Raw genomic sequence first — 17,320 nt, 5'->3', positions numbered from 1 at the left:
ATCTCATCCTGCTCCTTGTGCTCGGGAATAAAGGACGGTTTATTGTCCCCGATTGTACCTCTGTGCCCTGTTCTTTCCCGTGTTCTTTTCTTGTGAGAAAAGCATCCAACGGGAGGGAAGAGTGGCTTCCTGCTTTGAATCTTGAGTTAGAAAATGTTCCCCGTTGTTTTATGCTGTGGAACATTCCAAGTGACAATTCCTTGGAAACAGTGGTTCCTGACACGCCACTTAATCAGTTGTTGCTCAGTAGCAAGTAAGAGAATATTTTGTGTTTATTTGTTTTTTATTTTGGGTTCAGGACTTTATTGTGGAGAGTTGAAAGAACTTGCCAGCAGTGTGACACTGGAACCAGTGGAATTATACCCTATTTTTCATAAGGCTGCTCTTTGCAGCACATCCTGAGCACAGAAGAAAGTGCCCACATTGAGGGTTGATCATGTACTAAGTGGAATTACAGTCATGTTAGTCCCAGCAGAAACCCGATGTCGCTGATACAGGGTGAGGTATTAGACAAACACTTTACTGTCTGTTTTTGTAATATAGATGTTTCCATGTACTGGCTGCGTGATTGATTTTAAACTGCTCTCTTCCTGTCATTCATATTGACATGAATATTGAATGTTCAAGTGAGATGATTTATTTTCAAAATGTATAGAGTGTGATCCCTATGTAGGCTGTTATTGCACATAGTTATCTAATATGAAAGCAAATACATTTGGCTCTGAACTTATTTTCTTGGCTTCTTAGATAATATGGAAAACTAGAAGTTGAATTTAACCCATATGGACAGGTAGGTGAAGTAGAAAACAAACTCATGTGAGATGGAGAGGAACCACCCTTGATCAGATGAGGAATGATATGGGGAAGCAGTTGGCAGTGGTTTGTGTTATGTTCCAGGCCTTACTGATTCTGGAACAGCCACCTTGCACATCTCCGGAAGTTTAGGGCAAACACTTAAATATATAACAACAACAACAACAAAAAGGCGTTAGAAGATCATGAGAGAATGACTCCAAGATTAATTTTGCAGATATTTTTTAGAAAATATTTTATGGGCTCTATTCACTTCTAAGTAACATCCTCAGATTTCTAAAATACTCTCAGAAATATCTGAAATTCATTGATACAGAAACCAGCCTGGCGATTGCTCAAGGATGTGAAGAGGAGATTCCGAGATGCTCTGTAATTCTGATTTGTTGTTTGTCATTTTGAATTACCAAGTGACAGAACCCCAAGTTGTATAAGTGAAGAACTAATCCAATCACCCCACGATCCAGTCAGTAAACCTGATTTTCAAGATGGTAACTGATGTCTCCAAGGTGCAATAAGGTAGATACTGGCCACCTGTGGCTATTAAGAACTTGAAATGTGACTAAAGTAACTAAAAAATTGACTCAAATTTTATTTTAATTAATTTCAATTTACATACTGATATTTTACTTAGTTACTGAAAAATTTTAAGTACATCTGGAGCAATTTGGCTTTGTTAATCTACTTTTTCAACTGAAAATCTAAATACAGATTATTTCTGAGGAATATTTAGCATCTGAATCAAGACATGTTGTAAACATAGAACACACATTAGATTTAAAAGACAATATAAAAATGCAAATATTTCATCAATAAGTTTTATATTGATTGTTTATTGAAATATTTTGGATATATTGAGTTAAACACAATTTATTAAAATTACCTGTTTCTTTGTACTTCATTTTAATGTGACTACTAATAATTTAATTACATATGTGCCTAGAATTATTTATCTATTGAACAGTGCTGCTTTAGAGAGGATAACAAACAATATTACAAATCTAGTTTTTGATTCTTGGTCTCTTGATTTTTTTCCCTGAACTATACTTCTTCTCTAGAATATTTCTGATCTCCCTTATTGTCTTTGAAAAAGCTGGTATGTGGGCTTTCATCAAAAGCTAAAATAAAATTCGAAAAAAACACTGTCTGGCTGATTTAGACTCTCTGCTCTGCTGTCTTGCCTATTCTTCACGCTGGCCCTTTACTTTAAGTCTTGACCTTGCTGTCAATGTGGGCTGCTAATTGTGATTCTTCATGTTGTTCTTTGTAGTAGTATTCACCAAATTCCCCATCCTCTCCAGTAGCAGGATGATGCATCTCTTCCTCTTGAAATCAGGTGTGGCCATGAGATTGCTTTGGGTAATGAAGCCTGAGCAAAGGTGATGTCTACCTCTTGTGGGTAGAAGTACTAGAGCTGTGTGGCCTTTGACATGTTTTCTTCTTTTTCTGCCATGAACCAGATGGAGGCTGCAATGCCCTAGGCTGCTCCATCAGTCTAGGTTCTAGAGTGGAGGTGACTGGAGCGAGCTGCAGCCAGTGCTGGGTCCTAGCATGAGTGAGGACAGTCCTCTGTGCTGGAAGCTTCTGAGATTTAGGGGTCTTTTATTATTGCAACATAACCTACTCCTTATTGTTTATGAACTTTGGAGAGGGCAAGAGGAAGGAAAGGAAAAAGAAGAAAATGGGTTCAGTAGCTGGGAGGCAATTCCAATTTTTACCTTTATAGAGTCTGTGAGGACATCATGACAAACATCCAGTCTTCATGTTGAGCACCTTTGAGCTTCATATCATGCTCTTATTGACCTTCTAAGAGCAAAAGGGTTGCAACACTTTTGTTACCTCATGAGGAGACTTTAGCTGAGGATTTGGACCTGAAGTTCTCTGGAGAATGATTCCAGACCTCTGAGGGTAAGATTCATCCCTAATTTATCTCCGCATCTGCAACACTCAGCTCAGGTCTTAACATATGAAAACTATTCATTAATTCAGTGTTTGTTGAATGAATAAATAAAATGTGGATACATTAATACAGGAAGGAGCTGAAGAAGGTATGAACATTTCAAAGGAATTGGAAACACGGGGTTTGCAATATAAGGAATTAAAAGAAAACTCTGTATAAGTTTTGGCAGTGTTTGCTACACGGGTAGTGACATGCACTCACACAGCGCCCTGGGCTTAGGAAGGCTTCACATTAGTTTAATGCTTGACTGTTGGGATTCTGAAATTCTTAATACTGTTTTTTAACAAGCGTCCTGCATTTTCATTTTGCACCGGGCCCTGCAAATTACTTAGCCAGTCCTGTGTACAGATGGTGGAAGTAAACGGGAAATTAAATATTTAGAAAATGTTTGGAAGGATGAAGTTGCACTTGAGGGTTACATCTGGATAAAAGTGAGAAATTGGGCCTTTGGAATCTTTTTATATGTGCTTATATTTAAACTGAAATAAGCCAGTACATGCATTCTTTTCTAATCTTATGTTTAGATTAGGAAACAGACTGACAGCTGACCTGTGGCAGCAATAAAATTATTGGTATGATTCCATCAGAAAAACATCAGTGTAAACAGCTGTGCACTGAGTGGGAAAACAAGAAACAGAAAAAGAAAATTCAACCAGTTGTTTGCAATGGCAGATTATAATTTCAGCTGAAATTATGATGATTATAATGGAAAGAATTGCAATGTGTGCTGAGATCACTGTTTTATGTGTGTAGAATTCAACACCAAGTTTATATTTACTTTTTGGTAATAAATAATTTTTAACTACCTCAGTACATAAATGAAAGTGGCCATTAAGACTGAAATTTAGCAAGTGATAAAATGGGACTTATTTCTACTGATCTGCATTTTGTATATAGACACACATGTTTATGTGTGTATTTATGCATGCATCTATTTACATAACGTATATTAATGTGGAAGTGGGAGTAGTATGTGTCAAGCACCTTGGGAAAGAAAGGAACATGGTAAATTCTGGCCATTGACTGGTAAAGGAAACACCAAAAAGGAACTAGGTTTATGGTGGGAAGATTATAAGTCTGATTTCAGAAGCACATGAAAAGTTGATTCCCGAGTGCTTTAAAAGAGATGTAATAAGTAATCTTTTTGACACATGCATTTGGGGATAAAAGAAAATGTCTGGTCTAGAGACAAGAATTTGAAAGTTACCTGTGTGTAATCAGTCATTGAGGTCTTAGCTATCAATGAGATCACCTAAGCAAAGAAAATATAGGAGAGAGAAGAAAAGAGGCAGCCACTAACCCCTTGAAGAATAAATAGGTCTGCTTGTGTGACTGAGAAGGGCTGGGGGCAGAGAGTTGGGGAATAAGAACCTGAACTATGTCAGGAACAGATGCTGAGGGAAAAGATTATTTTAAGAAGAAGCAATAGTGGTGCCAAGAGCTACAAGTAGGTACAATAAGATGAGAACAGAGACATGTTCATTAGATTAAGTATCATAGAGGTCATCAGGACAGAGACAGGCTAGGGTAAGTTGAGGAGTGGATGTTCAGCTTCCTTCTGTCCCTCCTTCTCCGGTTGAAAGCTACAAAGAATCAAGTCATGCTATTCTCAGTTTTGCTCAGTCACTTCATTGAGAAAGCTTGAGACGTATCTCGAGGTGTCCAGGAAGAAACAATTTTCCAGCTGGATTGATGAAAAATGGTGAGACAGAAAAGGTGACTTCCCTGGACTCAGGTTCAGCTCCAAGTCTTTGTCTGGGGATGATGCTTGGAGTTGGGAAAGTCACTGAGGAAGTGGGCTAAAGTGTTTCCTTTAGAAAAGGCAAAGAATTTTGGTGCAGTATTTGCGGTCTCATGTGGGGAAGACCTAATTCCTGTGTCCATGCCGGGACTCAGAACCAAGAGGAAGTGTGTGGCTGGTGTGCACTCCACTGAGAGGTCACGTGCCAAGTGGGGACTATGGTGAGGTCCTGGCATTACTGCAAAGCAAGTGGCCTCCTGGTTATTTCAAATGACCAGAGCCCATGGAGGCGCAGGTTTCACATTCAGTCTCAAATTTGAACTTACATCCCTGACTCTCACTGAGGCCAAATGCACGGCCTCAGAAATACACAAGCAGGACTGGAAAAAAGTCAGCTGAAAACTGAAAATCTGTGTTTTGTTGCTTATCCACCCAGGCAAGTTAATGAACATCTCTGCCTCAGCTTCCTTGTCTTTGAAATACCGGTAATAGAATCTACTTGATAAGATTTAGGGGAAAAATTAAATGATATAATATATAAAAAGTACTTTATATATACATGCAGTCTCTAGCATACAGTAAGCACTCAATAAATGTAAGCTGTTTTTATTTTTATTCCTACCAGACACTTGTGAACAACAGCATGATTATATTAGATCATATTTTGGGTATGAAACATCAACTTGTTAAGTGTAAATATTTGAAAAATACCATCATTATCTGTGACCCATTTTGACATTTCTTGATATATCTCTTAATATACCAGAGCCTTACAACAATCCAAGAGGTTTGGATTGGTTTCTACCTCTGAGTGAACTTGTCAATAATCACTAAAGAAGAACTGCGTGTAGAAATTGAATGTGAGAGAAAACAGTGATGGAGAATGAGAAAGAGGTGATTGTCTCCCTAATTGCTAGAAGTGTCTTGAATGCCAAACCTCTATTATTCTTTAAAAGGCACTTGATACAGTAATAAAATAACTGTTGCTGCACTATTCATGTCAATGTCATTGTTATTCAAACAATCAGGACCAGTTGGAAACTGTCTTCAGACAGGACACATAGGCAAGGCTAGCTCTCAGTATTTCTGTAAGCAAATGGGACTGTTCTTTTGTTTGCGTTTTTGTTTTTTTGAGATGGAGTTTTGCTCTCGTTGCCCAGGCTGGAGTGCAGTGGCATGATCTCGGTTCACTGCAACCTCCGCTTCCCGGGTTCAAGCGATTCTCCTGCCTCAGCTTCCCGAGTAGCTGGGATTACGGGCATGCGCCACCACGCCCAGCCAATTTTCGTATTTTTAGTAGAGATAGGGTTTCGCCATGTTGGCCAGGCTGGTCTCGAACTCCTGACATCAGGTGATCTGTCTGCCTCAGCCTCCCAAAGTGCTGGGATTACAGGCATGAGCCACCACACCTGGCCAGCAAATGGGACTGTTGAAGGTTGCTTCGTGAATTACATTTCAAACTACAGAACTGTAGCCCACGAGGGATATTGGTGTTTCCATTGCTTATCAACTAGAATTAGAGTTTGGAGGCTAAGATTGGAGTCTCTGGAAAAAGGAGGGAAAAAACACCTAGCTTGATGACTGGGCAGAAAACTCCCAACTTTCCACAGGAAAAAAAATTGCTAAAAGAGAGGGTAAATTACTGGACATGATTATTCATACCAGGTGAACTAGTCTTTGGAAACTCAGAGCTGATTAAATATATATTTTAGCTGATGGAATATGTATTTTAATGTATATTTTAGCAGCAATGACAGCTTTGCTACTTTTTAGTATTGTCAAGTAAAGAAAATATTCACAGTAAGTTCTGGTATTTCTAAGTACCAATTTCTTTCTTCTAAAAGGCATTCTACCTACCTGAAAGACAGTGGTACTCACCCTGGACTAATAAGGGCACAAACATAGGACTTAGCAAAGCTAAAGCTTCAGCCTACGGGGGGTAAAACTAGTTCACAGTGAATTCCACAGGGAGGAATCCAGCCCCAGGTGCACATAGGAGCAGAGAAGGAAGGCTCCCATTTTGAAGCTCTGGGCCAAGGAGTTGTACTTTGAACAGAGAGCTGTCTTCTGAAGAATAGTCTTAACTGCAATAACTTGGAGGGGAAATTGCTATGTGTGTGGGGGGTGGGGATGGTGGAGAATATGGCAGCTCTCATCTTGGTGCTGGGTCCTCTAGCTCAGCGGTCCCCAACCTTTTTGGCACCAGGGACCAATAATTTTTCCATGGACTTGGGTGGGTTACAGGGTGGGGGATGGTTTCCAGATGATTCCAGTACATTACATTTATTGTGCACTTTATTCCTAATATTATTGCACTGTAATATATAATGAAATAATTATGCAACTCACCATAATTCAGAATCAGTGGGAGCCCTGAGCTTGTTTTCCTGAAACTAGACTATCCCATCTGGAGATAATGGGAGACAGTGACAGATCATTAGGCATTAGATACTCATAAGGAGTATGCAACCTAGATCCCTCACATGCGCAGTTCACAATAGAGAATTCCTATGAGAATCTAATGCCATCCACTGATCTGACAAGAGGTGGAGCTCAGGTGGTGATGAAGCTTTGCTCACTCACCTGCCACTCACCTCCTGCTGTGTGACCCAGTACCCCCTGGTACTGGTCTGTGGCATGGTGGTTGAGGACTCCTGCTCTAGCTCTCATTTTATATAAATTTTATTTACCAAGAGAATAAGTATTATATCCCCATTACAAAAATAAGAAAGTGGAAGCTCAGAGACTGTCTGGGACTTGTCCCAGGTCACACAGCTGTCAATTTGGCAGGAGTGGGTGGGGCTGGGATTAAACCCCAAGGCTTTCCTCTTCATGCATATCTTTTCTGCTCTATCCAAGCTGCTGCTCATCACACAGTTCTGCCTCCCCTCCCAGTCCAGATATCTCTAACAACCCTTGGAGGTGTTTTTTAATCAGAGAGTTACAAAGACAGATTATGTGAAAATGGCTGAATCTGCATCATGGGATAAGAGCTAGCTGCAGTTGACTCTTCAATTAACTTAAGTGTAATCGTTATATTCCTGCTGACATCATTTGCCACGTCTGCCTCATTGTAATCAATTAGTTAATTGACTGATATCTAGCTTGGTTATAAAAGGGTACAAACAGTTTAACAAGCTGAAAATATTATGGAAGAAATCAGAGGGAGCAAAAATAAGACATGAGGAAAAAGCTCAGGAAAACACAGCAGTTCTCATTCATACTTGGCCAAGGATGTGGCTTTATCTGGGGGAGCGCTGTGCTGCTTTGTTCATTTCCCGAGTCCTACAAATGCTTCTGTTTAGGCTCAACTCTGTTCTTATCACAGGCAGGAGGCAGCACGGGGCTGTTGCTTCCTGCTCCCTTAAACAGAAGACTTTATTACCCCTGGTAGAGAATGGTCTGTATCAGTGGATAAAATAGATCAAAGTTCAATATTTTGCCCAACCTGTTAAAATACTCGTTTATTTCCTGCTAAGACCCTTTCTATATATATGTATAAACATTTCTGCTGAGTTGAAATTATACCATATACATAATTTTATACTCAGCTTTGTTATTCTCAACTGTATATTGTTACAGCATGCAAAATTATATGAAATTCTGTGAAAACAGTTTGGGAAACCAATTTAATTGTTTTTTTTTTTAATTGTGAAAAATATATATTCATATGAAAGACAACTCAGGGGTATACAAGGGCCTGAAATCTCCCTACCCACACCCAGCCCTGTCTCATCTCCAGCACACTTTGCAAAAATGCCTGACCTGAGTAGCAGCTCTTGCTGTTAGGGTAAGTCTCTGAATCTCTAGGGCCTGTTCCTTGGGGCCAATGTACTGTAGCTGAGTTGTAGAATTGGATAGGAGTGCTTGTACATGACTTCTCTTGATCTAAAAATGATTTTCTCCTTAACCAGAGACATTTCTTCCTGGTTAGTTTTTGCCTAACTCTACAAAATATTCTGCCCCCTACTCCCACCCCAGGTACCCTGGCTGCCAAAGGTCAGTTCCACTACTTGGTGATTTCATTATGACCACCGCATTGTGCATGCGGAGGATCCAGCTGTATCTGCCAGTTTGTTCTGCCCTGAGGCCTTTGCACAGGCGGGCCTGGGAGCTTGTGTAAGCCAGGCAGTGCATCATCCATCCAAGCACTGAGTCCATGTGGGCTGATTAAAACAAACTCTAAGCAACAAGACACTCTAGACTGTGCCCAGGGCTTCCAACCACTTGTCCTTTCTCCTGGACTCTTGGCTTCAGGTTTTGGACTCTCTATCCAACATTGACGGCTGCCTCTAATATCCTCTGGCAATTTTCTTGCCTCTTTTTACTTCTTAGTCTTTGGCTGGTTCATTCCTATGTCTTTTGCTGTTTTTTTGTTTTTGTTTTTGTTTTTTGTTACCTTGTGCATTTCCTTTATCCTAAACTCATGGCCATATGGAATTTCAGCTCCTGCCAGAATTTCATATCTTCCCTCCATCCCCTGTCCCTTTTTTGTTGGGATAAAACATGGTCCAACAGTTTGTCCCTAAATGTTGTTGGGACCCTCAGAACCTACACTGGGGCAATGCACGAAGTCCTGGTCACTCTCCCACTGCCCATTCCTGGGGACTTGAGAGTGGCAGGAAGGAAAAACAGTCATAATTGTTCACCAAAAGAGATAAGGAGGCGATATGGTTGACATCAAATTTACATCAGCCACTGCTTAGGGTGCCACTGCCTTGCCCACATTTCTTCTCTCAGAGTAATTCTGGAGGACTTCCAGTAAATTTCCAGGCTCCCAAGCCCCTCGCCAAGGGGAGGGGTGAGAGAGGATGAGCAGACTGGCCCTGCAGACCCCTCTGTGAGGATCTAGCAGGACGGATGGACGGACGACCCCTCTGTGGAGGCATTCCACAGCCACCATTCCTGTCTCCTTTAGCTGATTTAGCACAGAATTCTGCCAGACTAGCAGCAGGACAGATTCTCAGAAGACTTCCGAGGGTCCCTTTAGGGAGGGCTCTCTCATTCACTGGTGGTGTGGGTAAAAAGGGCAAATTTTCCAGAAGGTGATAAGCATTTGTAATTTTCTATATAACTTTGTCCCAGACATTCTACTCCTAGGAATTTACTCTCTAGGAAATGACTGGACAAGGATAGAAAGGGGCAACTGAGTAACTAACTCAAGAATGTAACTAACTGTAAGAATGCCTTTGGCAGAGTTGCCCATAAAAGACAAAGACACTTAAAGAGGGGGGAAGGAAAAAAGGGAAGGAAGAAGAAACAGAGAAAGAGAGAGAGAGGACTTTAATGTCTCACAATATGGGGTTGGTTAAATAAACTATTGTCTATCTGTAAATGAACTACGATAATACTATGTAACTTTCTAAAATGATTTATATGTGCTTCCTAGCCTGGAATCTGTTCTTGTTATATTGTTAAGTTAGAAAAAGCAGGTTACCAAACAGTATCCTTTTAAGGATATGCATTAAATGTTAACAGTGGTTATCTGTGGGTGGTGTGATTTCAGGTGACTTTTAAAAATTATTTTTGTTTATATGTCTTTTTTGAAATCATCTACAAAAGCATGCCTCTGTAATTAAAAACAACAGTCAAGGAGGAAAGTGACTCGTCGAGTCACTGAACGTCCCGCCACTGTAATCTCACTCTTTGTGTGAGAAGCGACAAGTGCCCTTGAGACCCAGACACATCATCCTGCCTTTGAAACGACCTTCCCTCCACAAATCAGGATGAGCTGAGAAATAGGGTGGAGAACTGGGTGCTTGCCAGAGGTCACCTCGTGTAAATCCCTGGCATTAGCAGTCCGGCCCCCACAGCAGAAGCCCAACCTAGGGCTACCCCTGAGAAACGAGTTCTCAAGAGCCCAGTGGGGCACTGCCGTCTGTGGGCGGAGGCATCTGCACGGCACTGCCAGAGGACACTCAAGGAAATGAACAGTTCCCTCGGCTCTTCAGCTTCTGTCCTGCCCTGACAGACCCTCTTCTGATAGGAAGAGTTTTCAGTTTTCTTCCAAATCCCTAATAGCCAGATCTCTGTCTAACCTGACCAAACCATGCCAGAGGATCAGCTGGGAACGTGTGAAAAGTGCAGTTTTCTCACCCTATGCTGGAGTAGAGAAACCACCATGTGACAGCGCAGGCTGTGAGGGCATGGCGTATTCACAATTGGTGAGAAAACTCACGTGCCAGGAACACAGCTACAGGGACAACAGAGGGCTGTGGAGTCCGTGGCAGAGACAGATGGAGCCCATTTTACAGCTGAGAAAACAAAGGAATTAAACTAATTTGCTTGTAGTAACATAGGCAATGAGAATTTGAAATAACTGTTCATCTCTTTACCAGTAGAACATTAGCTGTGGTTTCAATCTCCCATCCAGATTCTTAAATCTGGCCCTGTAACCCCAGAGAAAGGGATATTTTACTGCACTCATTTCTAATCATTTTGGTATCATGCATCCCTCGAGAATCTGATGAAATGTGCATATGCACACGTATGCACGCTTTTGAAAAGACTACTGTAAGGGGTCTACTGACCCCCTGAAGCGTCTTCCATAGTTCATAAGACAAAAATTCCTCGCCCCCAATAAGGAGCAGAGAGACCAGGTAAGAGTTTAAGGAACTGAAATCTAAGAAAAAAGATTTTCATCATTACTGGGAGAAAATGCCTTTGTGAAGGGCAAGAGGAAAAAACAACAAAATGAGTAGGCCGTGTGATGCCGCTACCAGCAAAACATCCTAAGTGATGACAGCTGACGTGCTTGTAGTATTTTAGGATCTCTCCTCCTGCATGTTTGTTACTTAGATACACTGACAAAGGCTCATATTGGAGATGATTATCAACTCTCCTTCCATTGAGGCCTCTCTATTAAAGCATGACAATAAAAAAAGCTAAGGGCCTGGAAAAGAACACCAAGCTATTGGTGTGATGAAAACTAGGCAAAGAATATTAGTGAAATCATCCAGTGCTTTTTCTCAGGATTCCAGAACATCCTCATTTGCGTCTTGGTGTAACAAGCTTTCCCTGCAAAGTCTGCCTCCCAGACATTACCCCATTGCCTGGGACAGCAACCGCCACTAGTGTTTGCCCTGCCTGGCCTCTGCTGTCAGGGCCTTGTTCTGTTAGAATAATTATGATAAACTCACTCTCAGTAAGTTACAGTGGCTGTTAATAATGTAATGAGTGGCCTGATTCAGAGGACAGCTGAATTGAAGCCACAGTTTCAATGCTTCAATTATGAGAAATGAGGAATATGAGAATACCAAGCGTGAAGACACGGTGGTTCCATGGTCCTAACTAAGGTGACTCAGTTTAGCTCTGACAGAGCTGACCTGGGCATCTACCCTGAGGCCAAGTTAAAAAGTACGTAGACCAGCACTAAGAACGTTTGCTCAGTGGAACCTATCCACTTAAAACCTCCCACGGACAGGAACTTAATTGATAAGCTCCCCTACTCCCTGTTGGAGAAGCCCTGCAGGAAACCTTTAGAGAGTGTTCATCAACCTCCGTTTCAAATCTTATAAGGTATAAATTATTATTATTGTTATTATTCCTGCTTAACAGATGAAGCAAGTGAGACATCTGTAGTGGAAAAAGCGAGGTTTGGCACCAGGGAGTTCTGGATTCAGCAGATCTGAGCCTCAACACCCTTATCTATAAAGTGGGGATAAACCCTATGCTATCCAAGTTACTGTAGAAATGAATTGGATATTTTATCTAAAGTGCCTAGTGTTGAGTTGAGAAGAGAGTAGGTACTCAAAAAAGAGTCTCTTCTCTTAAGTAGCTGGCCCACTGTTACTTTTCAGGCAAATGGCAGAACCAGATGTTCTGAGGACTAGTCCGGGACTCATTCCATGCATTCTTTCCTGCCTGGTAGCATCTTCTCAAAGCCATTGTGAAAAGAGCTTCAAATTCCCATATGGAGATGTGGAGATTCACCTTTCATGACAAACATTCTTGCAGAATTAATTCACAGCATTGCTGAGGTGGGGTAGCGGTAGATGTGAGTGATTTTTTTTATAGTGTTACAATAATTTATCATCTTCTCTCCAGCAGCCGTCCTCTGGCTGGCAGCTCTAAAAACCCTACAGTCGATGAGAGAGCAGTGAACAGAAATATTTTCAAGAGCAGATGGGACGTACCTTCAAAACGCAGGATTGTCCCACTGAAACTGGGACATCTGGCAACCCTAAAAAAGCCCAAACTAGATGAAATAAAAATTATGAGATGGAGAAGCAGAAAAATATGTCTTTGCATTGATTAGCAGGGAATGTAATTAATCTCCTTCAACTCCCTTTTCAGTCCTGTGGTGTAAAACAAGGAGAAATTGCAGTCTTACTGGGTTCCCTTGTGACTATTCTTACGTGATAATTTCAAAGTAGTATGCGTTTTAAAACTTCATAGTAATGCCTCCCTTTCTATTGCTTAGAAATGTCCAGGGAGTGATAAAATTCATGCCTAAACTTCCTCAATACCATGCTTTTCTTATTAGCCTGGCCAACAGTGAAGGGGAGGAGCATTCAGCTGACTCAAATCAGGCCAGCTTTTACAGTTTTCGCAGGAAATGATAGAAACAAATCTTTCTTTTTGTATTAGGTGTTTCTGTTCCTGATTCCTCTTTCTGTGAGGTGAAGAAGCAAGGGGGAAGAGCATACCAGCCCCAGAGAAAGGAGAGAAGACTCGGGCTTTCCTTCTCACTGCCCTTCCTTCCTCTTTATTCCAGCTCGGCTCCAGCACCCAATGTAATCCTGGTCATTCTCATCTTGTCAAAACCTGCTTTCTGTGTAGACTCTCAAGCCAATGTTAGTGTGTGGCTGTGTACCTTTCTCTCCTTCCCCTGCCCTGCTTGGGTCCAGCACAGTGCCTGAAACATTTTAAGTACTGTAAAGTGAAATGTTTGAGGATTTGGACAGGTGCATTTGGTCTGGAAGAAGACTAGATGTGGGATTAGCACCTGAGTTCAGTTTATCACCTGCTGGTGGGCGGGCCACAAAAACACCAGCAAAGATAAAGTCTAAGAAATTAATCATTTTAAAGCCAAATATCTACTCTTTAGTAAGGTGGTTTTAAAAATATCTATTTGCTTATTGAATTTCAGTTTATTTTTTTCCCAAATGTTCTGTTATGCCCGCATCTTGGATTCAAGAAGTGCTAATTGGCTTAAGCTGACCAACACAAGAAGTGATGCTCAGAACATTAAACAATGTGAACTGAATTGTGGGCCCCACGCCCAAATATGTTGGGGCCGGCGGGGGGGGGGACACAATTCATATATATATATATATATATATATATATATATATATATATGTGAATTCATAACTATATGTGTTGAATTCACACTGTATGTGTTGAAGCGCTGACTCCCAGTGTGATGGTAGTTGGAAATGCGGCCTTTGGGAGGTAATGTGACCTTATTCGATCAGGTTATAAAGGTAGGGCCTTCATGCTGGGATTAGTGGCTTTGTAGGAAGAGGAAGAGAGGCGAGCTGTCTCTGTCCCTCAGGTCATGCACTGAGGAAGGCAATGTGAGGACACAGAGAAGGCAGCCACCTGTAAACCAGGAAGACAGCTCCCAACCAGAAGCCAATCGGCTAGCACCTTGATCTCAGATTTCCAGCCCAAGCAGACTAAGACAAAAGGGTGCCCAGAATGGTTCAGCAAGATGCCCCAGGGCACATGGCTATGATATGGTAGAAACTGAGGACCCCGACACCAATCCCAGGTCGATTTCCCCTACACCATGTGGTTGGCTCCAAGTTAATGACCTAAAACCATTTAAGCAGCTGCTCTTCTGTCCTGGTGGTTATTTCTTGGGACAAATCCACTGATGTTGAGCGTGGGGTGAGAGTGAGAAGACCTGGGCTTGCCTCATCCTCTGCCACATACGAGCTGTGAAACCAGGCAGCCTACCTCCCTCAGCCTCAGTTTCCTTATATGAATAATGGGAATTTGTGAGAATTACATTGAACAATAAGCTTGAAAGAGATTTATGAGCTGTTAAGTACCTCACAAATGACAAAGAAAACATTTTAGTCAGAAAGCTCCTCAGAGATGAGACAGCCTATTTTCTTACTTTGCAAGTAATGAAACTAATAATAAACAATGATCATTGAGGACACTAACTCAGCCAGAGTTACCTTCAGTTTAGTCCTGAAACAGGACTGAGGGCCTTGTCAATTTGCACCATTGAGAGAGAAGTCAGGGCCAATTTATTCATTAGGCACAGAAGACAAAGTATCTAGGGCTTACAATCTTTTCAGGGCCCATTTTAAATTATTTTAACATCAGGGAAAAAATGAACTTTGAAGTTGAATATAATATTTTTATATATAATTTTAATTGATTATTACTTTTTAATTTTTTATTGAGACAAGGTCTTGCTGTATAGACCAGGCTGGTCTCAGACTGCTGGGTTCAAGTGATCCTCCCACCTTATCCTCCCAAAGTGGTAGGATTACAGGCATGAGCCATAGCACCCAGCCCCTAATATATAATTTTAATATGTTTATCTTCATACCAATGCAGTCGTAAAATATAATTTTTAATACTCTTTATAGGAGAAGGACCCACAAAGGCAAAAGCGCCCAGGGCCCACGAAAGTCATACTGCAGGCTTGAGAGAAGTACCAAGCAATGAAAACACTTCTAACTTCCAAGAGAGACATTCCCTTTATTGAATTAAATACTGCTCTGTAGTTCTGCAGCCACACTTGATTCCCTAATGTTCTCCTAAATGTGCTGCGATTTTTCCCACGTTTTGCTGTTTGCCCCATTCCTTCTGTCTACACCACCTTCTCCACTCGGCAAACAGTCTAATGTCACCCACTTCCGTGCCACTGTTGAGGTGAATCATAGCTCCTGGTCTCTTGGCTATATTTAACCATTTTCATTATCCTCATCACCCTGTGGCTCGTGTTTTAGTTGCTCTGACAGTCAGCTGTATCTTAAATACAGTCGCAGAGTACCCCTGTGTGATGTAGTAAAACTTCTTACAAAAGAGCAGGGATGCTGGTCTTGATTTAGAAATTCAGTTTTGTCACATACTAGCTGTGTGATATTCGCCTAGTGAGGTAATATCTTTGCCTCAGTTTCTTCATCTGTAAAATGGGAATCATGCCTCACAAGATTACTTGAATATACATGTGTGCCTGCAAATACATGTTGCTGGGAACACAGTAGGTACTATATAAGTGATAGACATTATGGTTATTACAGTTCCTATGATGATGATGATGATGATGATGTAAAAACTCCTAGGCCCTAAAGATACAAAGAGCTCTTTACAAAGCTCAAAGTCGAATAGAAACAAGCATGTTAAGAAGATAAATTAAACTATGTTTTTCTGAGATCTTTGAGAAGCCCAACTCTGCCTAGCTAGGGGGAGTTGGGAAAGGCATTTTAATAGCTGTGGGATGGTGCTGGGTCTTAGAAGGTGGGAGGAGTTCTTCAGGCCGATGAGAGGGTGGGTCTTCTAGGAAGGGTTTGCAGACTTAAATGGCAAGTTAAGTCTGCAAACATAGCTCCAAACAAACCTTGCCCCCAAACGGCAAGTTATGTTTGGAGATCGGTGAGGGGTTTAATGGAGCCAGATATAGGTCCCTTCCAGAAGAATGAGAGGAGATGAAAGAGAGACTGCTGAACCTTACTTGGGAGTGTGGCCTTTCTACAAGCTTCTGGGCACAGGAGAGTAACTGCTTAAATGTACACTACAGGAAGATCCCAGTGGTGCACAGTGGAGGGGGGACTAGCATGGGGCAATTGAAGTGGGCTTGAACCTTAGTCCAGTTTGGGCAAGCTACTGGGTTGACTTCACAAAGCACTGGTTGAGAAAAAATCCCCCACCTCTTGGTGTCTGACCACCCTTGATAATCTGATCAAATTTCTTATTGCCCCTCTCTTGATATCTTATCATCCTGGCCTACCTTCAGCAATCATCCTGTTGTCAGCTTAGCCGGAATCCCCTTATATGGATGTCTCCTCTTAGTAATTTGTCGTGCACTGACCGCCACCCTGCTCCCTGGCTATAAATCTCTACTTGTCCTTGTTGTATTTGGAGTTGAGCCCAGTCTCTCTCCCCAGCTATGAGACCTCATTGCAGACATCTCCTACCTACCCCGTAATCCCCCACCTCCGAATAAAGTCTTTCTTGACATCTGTAACAAAGGTCATGAATAATTTTTTCTTTAATATCAGCAAACTATTCTGAGCCTGAGATCAGAGGGCTAGGGCTGGATCTAAGGCAGAGGAGGTGGGGAAAGGGAGAGGACAAGTCCAGAGATGCAAGACTTGGCAGGGCTTGGTAACAGAGTGGCTGGAGGAAGGAAGAAAGAATGAGGGGAAAATTGAGGGTAATTGATTATTGGTCCTTAGCTTGGTGGCAGGATTGACGGTGACTATGTAAGGGAAGACTGAAAATAGGGAGAGGGCAGAATTTGCAGTGCCTCTGGAATACACGTGGAAATACCTGGGAGGCTGCTGAGTGGCTGGGTCTGGTGTGCAGAGGAGAGACCTAGGCTAGGGGTAAAGGTTTTGGGAATTCATCAAGCCTGTAGACGACAGCAGAAGCCATAGGAGCAGCTGAGAATGCCCAGGGGACCTGGGGACCCAAGGCAGAAATGTGAAGAACATGGAGATTCAGATCACATGATTTCTGTTTACTAGCTCGTAAACTGATCATGCACTAGTCATGTCTTCACCACTTCATTCCTCATAGTGCGATAATCATTGAGATGACCTGAGGTCCAAGCTCTGAGAGTGTTTAAATCTGCTGCCCACAAAGAAATGACCATTTTAGAGATGCTCCTAGGAGGCCTTG

This window comes from Macaca mulatta, chromosome 3 (assembly GCF_049350105.2).
Source record: "Macaca mulatta isolate MMU2019108-1 chromosome 3, T2T-MMU8v2.0, whole genome shotgun sequence".
Taxonomy (NCBI): Eukaryota; Metazoa; Chordata; class Mammalia; order Primates; family Cercopithecidae; genus Macaca; species Macaca mulatta.
The sequence above is the reverse complement of the archived record's forward strand: the minus strand, read 5'-3'. Positions refer to the sequence as shown.